We start from the raw sequence: 12,423 nt of genomic DNA, 5'->3' as shown, positions 1-12,423 counted from the left end.
GCAGGAGTTATTCTGTAAATGATGGTTAACATCCTTATATTTCCGTATGACGACTATATTCTTTCATTGACGTCGATTTGTAGCAATCTAGAAAGGGTTTGTCTGCCATTGGTATTAAATACATTGCAAATCGATAGTGACTGTCAGAAGGAGTACTTCTGCTATTGTTTTCAGTCCTCCCCACATCGTTTTTGACAGGCAATAAGAATGGGGTCGTCTTACATCTCTTGTGCACTATTTTAATGCATAATTCCCTTCTCGATTCGACTAGCAGAACTCTAGGGAGCGTGTCTTCCATTATAAATAAATTGACCCATCTAAAATGTGACTGACGGTAGGCATAGTGGCCTGCTATTATAATGGAATCTCACCCACTCGGTGTGACTGGCAGGAAGCTGACTGGCATTAGAAAATGCGTCTGCCATTATAAAGATAAGAACGCAACTCACTTTTGACTGGCAGTAAGGAAGGTCCTTGCAAATATAATAAAAGTTCCTCAACTGTAATCTATCTGGAAGTAGGAAATGGGGTCTGCCATTGTAATGAAACCTCCCCAAATCGATTTTGGCCGCGCACTAGGCAATGGGGTCTGCCGTTAAATGAAAATTATTTTCTTCGTTGTGAATTGCAGTAAACAAGTGGACTTGCCGTTATCATCGCAATTCCGCAAATCACACTTTCATTGGAAACAACGTCTGTGGTTTTCACAATACTGATTCTCGGATAAAGCCAAGACAAACCCAATTTAAAAATCTTATTCACTTAATGTGCACTAATTTACTTCGATATCCGTATACAATGTAGAGTACCGTAGCGAAGCACGGGTACATTTGCTAGTAAATAAATAAATACAGTACCTGAAACAATACAAAATCCATTCTTTCCCTTGGTACATATAGGCCTACATATTATGGCGTGAAGTCTCCAGAGATATTTGGTGCCAGAATTTCTATTTTAACTCCCGTGGGCAACCTGCACGACTAGGCGTGCTGGTGATGATGGTATTGCTGTAGGAAGAAGGCGAAACCCGTTGTCGGCACATGGCCTACTGCAGTGGAATAAGAGTAAAGGGTCCTGGTCAAGCCTTAAGGTCTCCATCTGACAGACGCATCACTATCAACAGCGGTGTATGCCCTCCCTCCTTATGAACACTGTGGAGATGTTTGGCAGTAAAGCTAGTTTTATAATACATTTTTGCGTGAATAATGCCAAAATTCGTCGATTTTCTGACAAAGAAACCTTCAATAATTTCTTTATTTAGGTCACTTTTTAATTTGTCTGGTAATTTCTGATAGATCACATCGAGAAAAATGAAATTACACCTCACTCGCCTCTGCACGAAATGTACACGTGAAGCTACTGCCAAAAACATACCTTAATTTGGCGGCCATGTTTAGAGTGTGAGTATGAAGTCTAAAAGTAATAGAAAACGCTCAATATTATAGTAGAATCCATAGTTTTTGGGATCGCTGAGATGAATACTGACAATCCAGATTTCGTGTAAATACAAGTTCGCAAGCATCGGCACGGAGAGGGGCGGGGGGGGGGGGGGGAAGGGGGAAAAGGAAATATCTAAAATGACGTCATGTGCAGTCAACCGTAGATGTAATTTAAAATAATACAGAGTGCACGCCTCTGTGGTGTAGTGGTTAGTGTGATTAACTGCCACCCCCAGAGGTCCGGGTTTGATTCCCGGCACTGCCACGAAATTTGAAAAGTGGTATGAGGGCTGGAACGGGGTCCACTCAGCCTCGGGAGGTCAACTGAGTACAGGGGGGTTCGATTCCCTCCTCAACCATCCTGGAAGTGGTTTTCCGTGGTTTCCCACTTCTCCTCCAGGCAAATGCCGGGATGGTACTTAACATAAGGACACAGCCGCTTTCTTCCCTCTTCCTTGTCTATCCCTGCCAAACTTCCCATCCCCCCACAAGGGCCCTGTTCAGCATAGCAGGTGAGGCCGCCTGGACGAGGTACTGGTCATTCTCCCCAGTTGTATCCCCGACCCAGAGTCTGAAGCTGCAGGACACTGCCCTTGAGGCGGTAGAGGTGGGATCCCTCGCAGAGTCCGAGAGAAAAACCGACCCTGGAGTGTACGCAGATTACGAACGAACGAACGAACGAACGAACGAACGAACGAACGAACGAACGAACGAACGAACGAACGAACGGAGTGCAGGAAAACTTTGTTTCATAAGTTAAAGGAGTGTTTTTGGATCAGCTGCCAACCTCCCAGGTGTTCGAGCGTAAACGTGACGCACTTCTTGCTTTTGGTTTACATTTTAACTGCTCGTAATGAAAAAGGGACAAACCTATAGTACCTCAGAGCAGGTGCTCGAAATGTTTAACTCTAACTTGGGTGCACAATTCACAGAATAATGATCCGCGTATTCCTTGGAAAATTGCCTGTACTTCTCGGGCACGATGTGCAGGGGTGGTGACAGATACACAGAAGGACACAATGAAGTAAGAAGGAAGGTCTCGCGGACCGGTGTGACTTGTTAACCCTCGAGTGTCTGGGAGGTAGGCAGCCGAAACTAATCACCGCAGACCTATGGTTCCTATCTTCACAATACTTGTAATAATAATGTTATCTGTTTTACGTCCCATTGCCTACTTTTACGGTTTTCAGAGACGTCGAGGTGCCGGAATTTAGTCTCGCGGGAGTTCTTTCACGTGCCAGTAAATCTACCGACACGAGGCTGAAGTGTTTGATCACCTTCAAATACCAACGGACTGAGCTGGGTTCGAACCTGCCAAGTTGGGTTCAGAAGTCCAGAACCTCAACTGTCTGATCAACTCAGCCCGGCACTTGTATTTTTACCCTATAATACTCTTTTCTTCTGGTTTCGTTGAGGCCCCTTGGACCACGGGTTCGTAACTCTGGTGAGTCTTCTTCTTAATCCCAGTATTCCTTCATCTTTACACTCTGGGTTGCTCTCCTTTCCTGAGTCTACTTCACTCCCACTCCAGGACGCAATATTTTAGCTGTCAGTGAATGGAGGGTATTGGATGTTTCGATCAGCATTCTAAATAAATCCCCGTTGAATATATCCTTGGGATCAATTTTTAAAAATTCTAGGTCTTTTCGAGCCAGTTTCTTCCATTTAGCTCTTGTCCCCTTTCCTCTAGAAAGGGTGTTGAAGATTGTTGAGGTCAGTATCTTGTTGTCCATTCTGACTATGTGACTGTAGATGTTAAGCCTCCTCTTTCTCATGGCTGATGTTCTGCTCTCTAAATGTTGGTAAACCTCGTTGTTATGCCTAATTCTGTATTTATCTCCCTCTTTAACGGTGCCCATGATTTTTCTCAGGATTTTTCGTACTTTCATTTACATATTCTTGAGTGGTCTCTTTTTGACCACGTTCAAGCATTCTGAGGCATACAGTACGAAATGTCTTACTACGGTTTCGTAGTGTCGAGGTTTGAGGTGAAGGGAAAGGGATTTAAACTTGTATACCTTCTTATAGAGATGGAAAGCTCTCTGTAGTTTAGTATACCTGGTTTTCATGGCTAGATCCTCTCTAACGTTCGAGGTTATCCATTCTACGATGTATTTGTAGGAGTGAGCTTTAAATTACGAAACAAAGTTTTCTACACCGTGTATACAAACCATTCCAGTATATGAAACACCTTTTGAGCTATAATATTTTGAAGCGTTTCATGAAAAGTCTTTCATAGAATTTGCACCCTTCTCTGTCAACTAACCCGTCACTATGAATGAGCTATCTTTGTCTGCGTGCATAGTAAGGATGTAAAGGAGAGGGCATATACATCTCGGGAGTACGGTTCCAGTGTATGGGACCCTCACCAGGATTACCTGATTCAAGAACTGGAAAAAAATCCAAAGAAAAGCAGCTCGATTTGTTCTGGGTGATTTGCGACAAAAGAGTAGCGTTACAAAAATGTTGCAAAGTTTCGGCTGGGAAGAATTGGAAGGAAAAATACGAGCTGCTCGACTAAGTGGCATGTTCGAGCTGTTAGCGAAGAGATGGCGTGGAATATCATTAGTAGACGAATAAGTTTGAGTGGCGTCTTTAAAAGTAGGAAAGATCACAATATGAAGATAAAATTGGAATTCAAGAGGACAAACTGGAGCAAATATTCATTTATAGGAAGGGGCGTTAGGGATTGGAATAGATTAGCAAGGGAGATGTTCAATAAATTTCCAATTTCTTTGAAATCATTTAAGCAAAGGCTAGAAAAACTACAGATAGGGAATCTGCCACCTGGGCGACTGCCCTAAATGCGGATCAGTATTGATTGATTGATTGATTGATAGACACTGTTGCTCTCTCGTGGATGTGGTGCACAATACAAAACTAGCCACAGGCCTGGCCTAAACAATAACGCTGAATACGCGAGCCAAGAGCTGAATATCAATGTTCTGGTGATACAACTTCTAGGACAGATGACTCCAAGTGAAAGTGTTCCGGCTATTTATGGAAGATTAAACGCCGTCGTAATTACCATCATTTAATAGCTGTTAAAGGTTGCAGGACGCAAAGAGGACATCATTTGCAGTGCCTTGTTCAGCAACTGCGGCTACGTGCGACACTAAATCTAGGTGGAAGGACGGTGAATATCGATTACGTGCATTTATATGTAGTGAGTGGTATGTGCTCTTTGCTATCACTGCTGTTGAACAGATCATCCCAAACAAGAAAGACTCCAATATCCTGTCACGTTGGTGTATATCTCTAAGGCAGGGCCTCTCAAAGGCCCAAAATCTCACGCGTGCAAACAGCGGCGCAGAGTTCCTGTGCACAGTGCATCGGTTCCACTCGGCTCGGCTCGGACCAACGCTTCGTCTCTGGGCTACTTGGCTAAGCTAGGCTCAATTCGGCTCGGATTTGGAGCGCTACGGAGCAAGTGAGGAAGAGGGAGACAGGCGGAGCGAGCGAGACAGGCGTGGGGAAAGAGAGAGACAGCGCTATTGCTCCAATTCGAGGAGTGGGGGTCTGCACTCTGGTCAATCAAGCGAGGTCGTCTTTTGCACCGTGCACAGTGCATGCACTCTGAGAGGCTCTGCTCTAATGGATGGTGTTGTTTTTACAACGTTGCTAGTAATAAGTCATTGTACCACTCAATTTACTGTAAATCGCAGTGTTAAGACATTGGGAATCTTTAAGTTACATGTGTGTGTGGATCTTTTGGGCCTAACTTTGTATTCCTGCTTTATCGATTATGAGAAAGCGTTTGACCTAGTAGCGTGGGATAAATTGTTTCCTTTATTGGAGAATATTGTTTGCCCAAGAAAAGAAATCGCACTGGTAGCTCATTTATACGGACAACAAAAAGCAGTAGTCAAAATTGGTTGTACGTAGTCAGAACCGGCAAGAATATGCAACGGAGTTGACCACGGATGCTTAGATGTCACCAAGTCTCTTCAATGCTTTTGCTGAGGAAATCCTCAATGAAGCCTTAGGACGGACAAACATGGGCATAAAGGTTGCAGGTGAGTTGTGCGCACACTAAAATTTGCAGATAAACAGGTAGTACTAGCTGGTAGACCTATAAACATCAAAATGATGATACTGCGCATATGCGAAGTGTATGAAAAATAAGGGATAAAAATCAATAGAACAAGGACCAAAGTTATGTCGCTAAGTAAACAAAGCAAAAATATGTCAACATTTCCATTCATGGTCTGACACTCGAACAGCTATCTTCCTTTAAATACTGCGGCTTGGAATAATTAGAACAGTGTTCTACAAATACCATAACATGCTGACCAATAGTGCTTTGGAGCTCAGGAAGTGATTTTTTTGGTCAGTGGGATCGTGCTGCGGAGAAACGTGAACACTGAATGCCACCTTGACTATATCAGCAATATTAAAAGAAGCGTTTTGACAGATTAGGCCTGGGGAGGAGCAACTGCAGTGCCATTGCACTGTGTAGCCACATTCCTGGATTCCTTTTTCCTTCCCCTCGCTTCCGGCCCACTTGTTCGTTCGTTCAGACCGCTGTGTTCTGTCGTACGTAACTCAGAAGGAGAGGTTTGGCAACTCCAAACAACACGAGCCGGTCAGCAGGCTTATCGTCATGGCAACCGCGGTGCGTCCGCCCACGTTTCCATCGTAACCAAACTCCCTACTCCTTTCTTCCCACCCAGACAGGCAGTAAACGGACCTCCTCGTTAGAACTGTCAGAAGGCTTCTTTCAATAAGACGACTATAGTCGTATTCAGGCATTTGAAATGTGGTGTTGGAAACGTCTGCTTAAGATTCCTCTGACGGATGGAGTCACAAATGCGGAGGTACTCAATCGATTTGGTGAAAGAAAAGTACTGCTTGCGTAACTTCGTGAAAGACTCGCCTGGATTGGGCACACGCTGCGACACGGAGGATTACTAAAAGACATAATGAAAGGAAGACTGGAGGACAAGAAACAGAGGAAGGCCACGGCACACTTTCATTGACTAGCTGACGCAAGAAGAGGGAGTTCGCACTTTTGGGCAATTAAAAGAGAAGGCCCACAGCCGTGAGAACTGGAGAGCTGTTATTACAAGAACAAACCAGCCACACGGCTGCAACACTATGAATGAATGAATGAATGAATGAACTATTTGTAATGGAATATTTTGAAAATTATGGGAGAATTTCAGAATGACATCGTTGTCATTATTATGTAACAGCGCTTGGAATATTCTGAATGACTGCGTTGTCATTATGTTACGCTAATGTAAAGCAATATTTTAAGTTATTTTCTGTACATTTTGTATTTAATTCCATGTGACTGCTTTTAAGTACTATGTTACACTAACCGTGACAGTTTTAAGCGTCAGATTTTTTTTGTTTCTTGTAATAATGTATTTTTTTTGAAATTATTTTGTAATTATTATGTTACACTACTCGCATACACTCTCGCTTGCTTCTTGTTTTTGTCAAGGACGATGATGTCTATTTAACGACTGCTATCAGTAGTGGAGACGCCGTGAACTTCTTCGTGGGCAAACATGTCGGTATTTTTCAGTCTCCTGTACAGGATGGTAAGAATATTGTCGTGTCTGGCATTAATTAGAATTTCGTTGTGCGTGCAGTTCCAGACTGCAAAGAAAGACCTTGATTATATCCACTTGTATACCCGACGTGAGTAATTTTCTTTTCTTAAGGAAAGCTGATGATATTTCGGAACACTTGAAGTATGTTTAGAGAGCAGAAAAAGCGAAGAAGTCAAGTGATAGCTGAAGTAGCAGAGAGGAGAGATCATTCTTTCATGATTGCCAAATTTCTTACTTATTTAGAGGAATTACAACCGAGACTGACCGTCTCTGTGGTGTAATGGTTAGTGTAATCAGCTGCCACTTCCGCAGGTCCGCGTTCGATTCCTGGCTGAGCCACGAAATATTAAAAGCGGTACGAGAACTGGAACGACGTCCACTCAACCTCGGGATCAACTGAGTAGAGGGGGCTCAATTCCAGCTCAGCCATCCTGGAAGTGGTTTTCTGTGGTTTCCCACTTCTTCTCCAGGCAACTCCCGGGATGGTATCTAACTTAAGGCCACGGCTGCTTTCCTCCCTCTTCTTTGTCTATCCCTTCTAATCGTCCCGTCCCCCCAAAAGGCCCCTGTTCAGCATAGCCGGTGAGGCCGCCTGGGTGAGGTACTGATCCTCCTCCCCACCTGTACGCCCCACAGTGGGCAATTTCTAGCATCCAGCTGGCCAAAAATGATATTTTCAACCCTTGTCTTTGGTGCGCATTTTCTGTGAGTCGTGTTTATAAGACTCTTGGGTACAGTAATTAAGTATTGAAAAGTCGCGCTGTCTGATTATCTAATCTCACCGAAGGCCTAAAGTGGCTCTCCTCCGTTAGGGCAGAGGTGAGCGCGCAGTTATTATTATGTGAGGGCTCAGTAAAGACGTCAGAACTAAATATTTCTTTACCTTGCAATGTGATTATGTTAGATGAAGGCATGTATTTTATATAGTATGTAGCATTTTCTGAAAAAAATACTATATTGTTGTCCGGAATATGCACTTAAAATTCAGGTACACGGTGTCCAAGCGCTATCTAATCAGACAAATTTGAGCTGACTTTCAAAATGGATTGCTTTTGATTTCCGCAATGAAAGTCTTTTGGATGAGTTATCTATACTTTAATGAATAGAAAACTGTGATTTTCTGCTGCGACCAGGCGCGACCATGAGAGTAATTAATTTTTTTTCAGAAACCATGTACTCTGTAACCCGAAGGTCGTTTTTCGAGCTGTTGACGAACAGCAGGGAATATAAGTGGAACGATGATATTGCGAATGTTGCAATTGAACATTTAGGCTTTGAGGATTGTTCCGAGGATATAGGCAAGTCAATAAGGAAATCTGTCGGTATTTTATGTGCTGAAATTCGATCACGCTGGACAAAATATAGTAGGAAAAGGGGCAAATTGCTGAAGTACAATAAAAGATGGTTCGAGCAGAGAACGAGCCTTGAAGAAGGACGTGCATCACAACAATGTCAGGATGACCCTGCCAGTACTATAGCTCATGCCATGTTAAGAAAACAGTATTGCTCTTATGACAACAGGGTTGCCATATCGAACGGCTCGGTTCAACGCCATCACGGGAAAACGGCGGCACATAAATTTGTGAAATTCGGTATGTAAGTTCAAGAAAAAAGGCTGGAGAAACTAACTTACAAATTACTTTTATGAACTAAAGGGGACGTGGGGTTTACAGGGGCCACTTTTGGTTTGTACAGAATCAGAGGTAAACTACGGCACATAAGAAACCTCAGCACTGAAATATAAGGCAAATTGCGGGAGAAAATAGACAAACAACTTTATGGGCTCAGGGGCCGGGGGATGTATTTAATTGCATTTAATAAATTTGTCCAGAAAATAAAAGCTAGAAAACAGACGCAATAAATAAATACTGCAGATGACTACAAAAGACCACAGTATTAATGTTAAAGAAAAAAATCACACACCTAGGCTTATCGCATAACTCTCATTAAACACAATACATTTACGCACTTATTTGAAGCCTAAAATACACACGCAATAAATAAATACTGTAGATGACTTCACTACAGAAGTTCATGGAGGAAACGCTTCTATTGGTTGATATCCGAAGCAAAGGCTGGCAATACCAAAGATGGAAACCGCTAGAAGATTCTTCAGAGAGGCTTCCACTTCTACAGATATTACTGGAGTAGACATAAATTTAATAAACCATATACATTCCATCGTAGAAACTCTTTTGTGTGCGTATGCCATTGATAAAGTGACATTTGGCATGTACGCAAAGGAAACTATACAATTGTACTTACAAAACTACAAATCGTACTACATGCCTGTAACTTTGCACAAACTCTTGGGTCATGGAGAGGAGGTCATTAGGCACTGTATTATACCTATTGGACAACTCTCCGAGGAAGGTCCAGGAGACCAGGAATAAAGATAATTGGAAACCTTCCTAAAAAGCACAAATACTGACCTTTTCCACAGGTTGCATATTTCATCGGATCCTTATATTACCAGCTTAGGGGAATCAAGGAGGAGGAAGTTGATTCCGCTTTCACGAGAAGTGCTCAACTTACTGTCTGAGCCTCCTGTATCTGGTTCTGCCGAAGGAGATAATGACAGTGACGATAGCGATTCTGATGTAACTGCATCTAATGAATAAATTGTTTGGCAAGTACATGTATTCCTGTATCTGTTTTTAAACATACTAAACAGCATGTCCCACTATTAACATCTATTTACCTTCTTAAAGCTATAACGTAAAATGATTAAAATTACAAATATTACTAATTCTATTCCTGGCGAAGTAATTTGTTCTTTGTACTTGATTGACCACACACTTAATTATCTCCAATAATAGCAGTTACATACTAAGTTTTATGTAAATCGGTCCATTAGCTTCCGAGATACGATTTTTGGCCGGCTAGATTCCTGAAATTACGCACTGTGCGCCCGACTAAATGTCTCAAGCTCCAGGACACTGCCCTTGAGGCGGTAGAGGTGAGATCTTTCGATGAGTCCGAGGGAGGAACCAACCCTGGAGTGTAAAGTGATTTAATAATGATAATTCTTTCTTTCTTAATTATTAGCATCGCTCATACCTCGGTCATATTCATATTGTCAAAGCCAAGGATAAGACTGAGACAGATCAATGACAGAAACAGAAGGTAACACAAATGAAATGAAAGTAACTGTGACCATCTCCTGAAAGCAAGCTCACAGCAATGTCATCGAACTGCACAGCCAGTTCACTCAGTTTCTTATGACGCGTAATTAGCCTACCACGTGGGCTTGCTCTCGCCCAAATTACACAGTTTCAACTTCTACCATAAGGCGACCCACTTACCTGTATACCTGTATACGTAATGGCATTAAACTTTCAAATCGACAACGTAAAAACAATACAATTGGTCCTACTGTCCCCAAATGTACTGAGGCATGTTTCTCTCTATTTGAATTTTCAATAAATCCAGTAGATTAAAAAAAGCATTTTTGCCCAACTTCCAGGCTCTACTAATAACACACACGACCAATCGGTTTGTAACTCTCGAAAAAAAAAAAAAAAGATATGAAATGGCGTATGGCTATTAGTGCCGGGAGTGTCCGAGGACAAGTTCGGCTCGCCAGATGCACGTCTTTTGATTTGACTCCCGTAGGCGACCTGCGCGTCGTAATGCTTTTTTTTTTGCTAGGGACTTTACGTCGCACCGACACAGATAGGTCTTATGGCGACGATGGGATAGGAAAGGCCTAGGAGTTGGAAGGAAGCGGCCGTGGCCTTAATTAAGGTACAGCCCCAGCATTTGATGGTGTGAAAATGGGAAACCACGGAAAACCATCTTCAGGGCTGCCGATAGTGGGATTCGAACCTACTATCTCCCGGATGCAAGCTCACAGCCGCGCGCCTCTACGCGCACGGCCAACTCGCCCGGTCGCGTCATAATGAAGAAATGATGATGACAACACATACAACCAGCCCCCGTGACAGCGAAATTAATCAATTCTGGTTAAAATTCCCCACCCTGCTTGGAATCGAACCCGAGACCTCTTTGACCAAAGGCCAGCACGCTACCCATTTAGCCATGGAGTCGGACGTCACTTTCGAACGTAGAATGCGTTGGTGTGCTGTGGTACTTAATGCAATGCAGTGTGCTGTGACGCCATTCGAGTCGCACCATGGCGGATATCTAGTCCGTCTTAAGTGTGAAGGGTAACGGAAGCTTTATCGAAAAGCATTCCTAGATTGAGAGTCTTCACTGTATGCCCCCCTTGCTTTTATCTAACTAAGTAATTAGCATGCTTTATTTAGTGTTTTGAAGAGTTCATTATTTATTTATTTTTCTGCGAATGGTTTAACCATGACGAATATAAGAACAAGTGTGAGGACTCCTCGAGTTTAAGCGCGCCCCGCCAGGCAGCGCTCGAGTGGGCAAGCTCCACAGTACCGATCAGCAGGAATCATGCCAGAGGAAGCGTATTACTCCGTAACTGATAAGCATATACACTGTCTTTCAAAAAACAATCAGAGATTACAATTAAAATACCACGGCGGTGTGCTATGGAAAAAATCATACATGGGAATAAAAGCTACGACCTTCATCACATGTTGCGGAAAGCACAGATTACAGATAAATAGCACAGAACTCCCAGTATACTAAGACAAACGCCCGTGAACTGTTTAAAGGTAATACTCTACTTACCAACTCAATTTGTCGGTTACTGGACTTTCGAAAGCTTGTGTAAAGATTTGGCGGCAAATTAAGGAAAATGTGAGGCACTGCTCCTGGACGTAACTTCTATCTCACACCAGAGATATCCCCTTTTTCACCATTCACTATAAAATTATCTGAGTTTACTATCAAATCATCAGGGATATGAACATGACAAATTCTGCTATTACGCGTTAACTCAGTATCCTTCCGTGGAATAGCTCTGGCCCATTTTTCAAATTGATTTCTATTCTTCCATGGTGAAAAATATCGCATATCATCAACTATTCTACCATAGCCTGACTTACAGCCAGGTGCAAAACAGTACGGCATGCTGAACTATTAAATTAATCAAGCCACATAAGATACATGCTTGAAGTTCACAACACGAAGTGACCAGAGTTTAGGAACTGAATGCAAAGAAAATTCAAATTATTCACTTAAAATATCTCGCACAGTAACGTCTCCCGCACTTTTCTACACCCGTCTTACCGGAACTACCGGAGCACGTGTTGGATATAGTCGCTTGCAGTGTTTGCAGTGGCGGGACCACAAACTACTATGCTATAATGGCCGAGTCCTCACACTTGATCTTATATTCGTCATGGTTTAACGATGCACCAACATAGCCGGGCTGAGTAACTCAGACGGTATAGCGCTGGCCTTCTGAGCTCAATTTGGCAGGTTCGATCCTGGCTCAGTCCGGTGGTATTTGAAGGTGCTCAAATACGTCAGCCTCATGTCGGTAGATGTAC

The 12,423-nt window shown here is 42.9% G+C and overlaps 1 protein-coding gene across 1 annotated transcript in view; it reads right to left on the bottom strand.

The window, feature by feature from the left end:
• LOC136878804 (short-chain dehydrogenase/reductase family 16C member 6) overlaps window positions 1-12,423 on the bottom strand; it is a 250,057-nt gene that overhangs the window by 147,956 nt on the left and 89,678 nt on the right. The window lies entirely within an intron of this gene.

Source organism: Anabrus simplex, chromosome 8, assembly GCF_040414725.1.
Source record: "Anabrus simplex isolate iqAnaSimp1 chromosome 8, ASM4041472v1, whole genome shotgun sequence".
In the NCBI taxonomy this organism is placed as follows: domain Eukaryota; kingdom Metazoa; phylum Arthropoda; class Insecta; order Orthoptera; family Tettigoniidae; genus Anabrus; species Anabrus simplex.
Note: the sequence above shows the minus strand (reverse complement) of the source record. Positions and strands in the feature narration are given on the sequence as shown.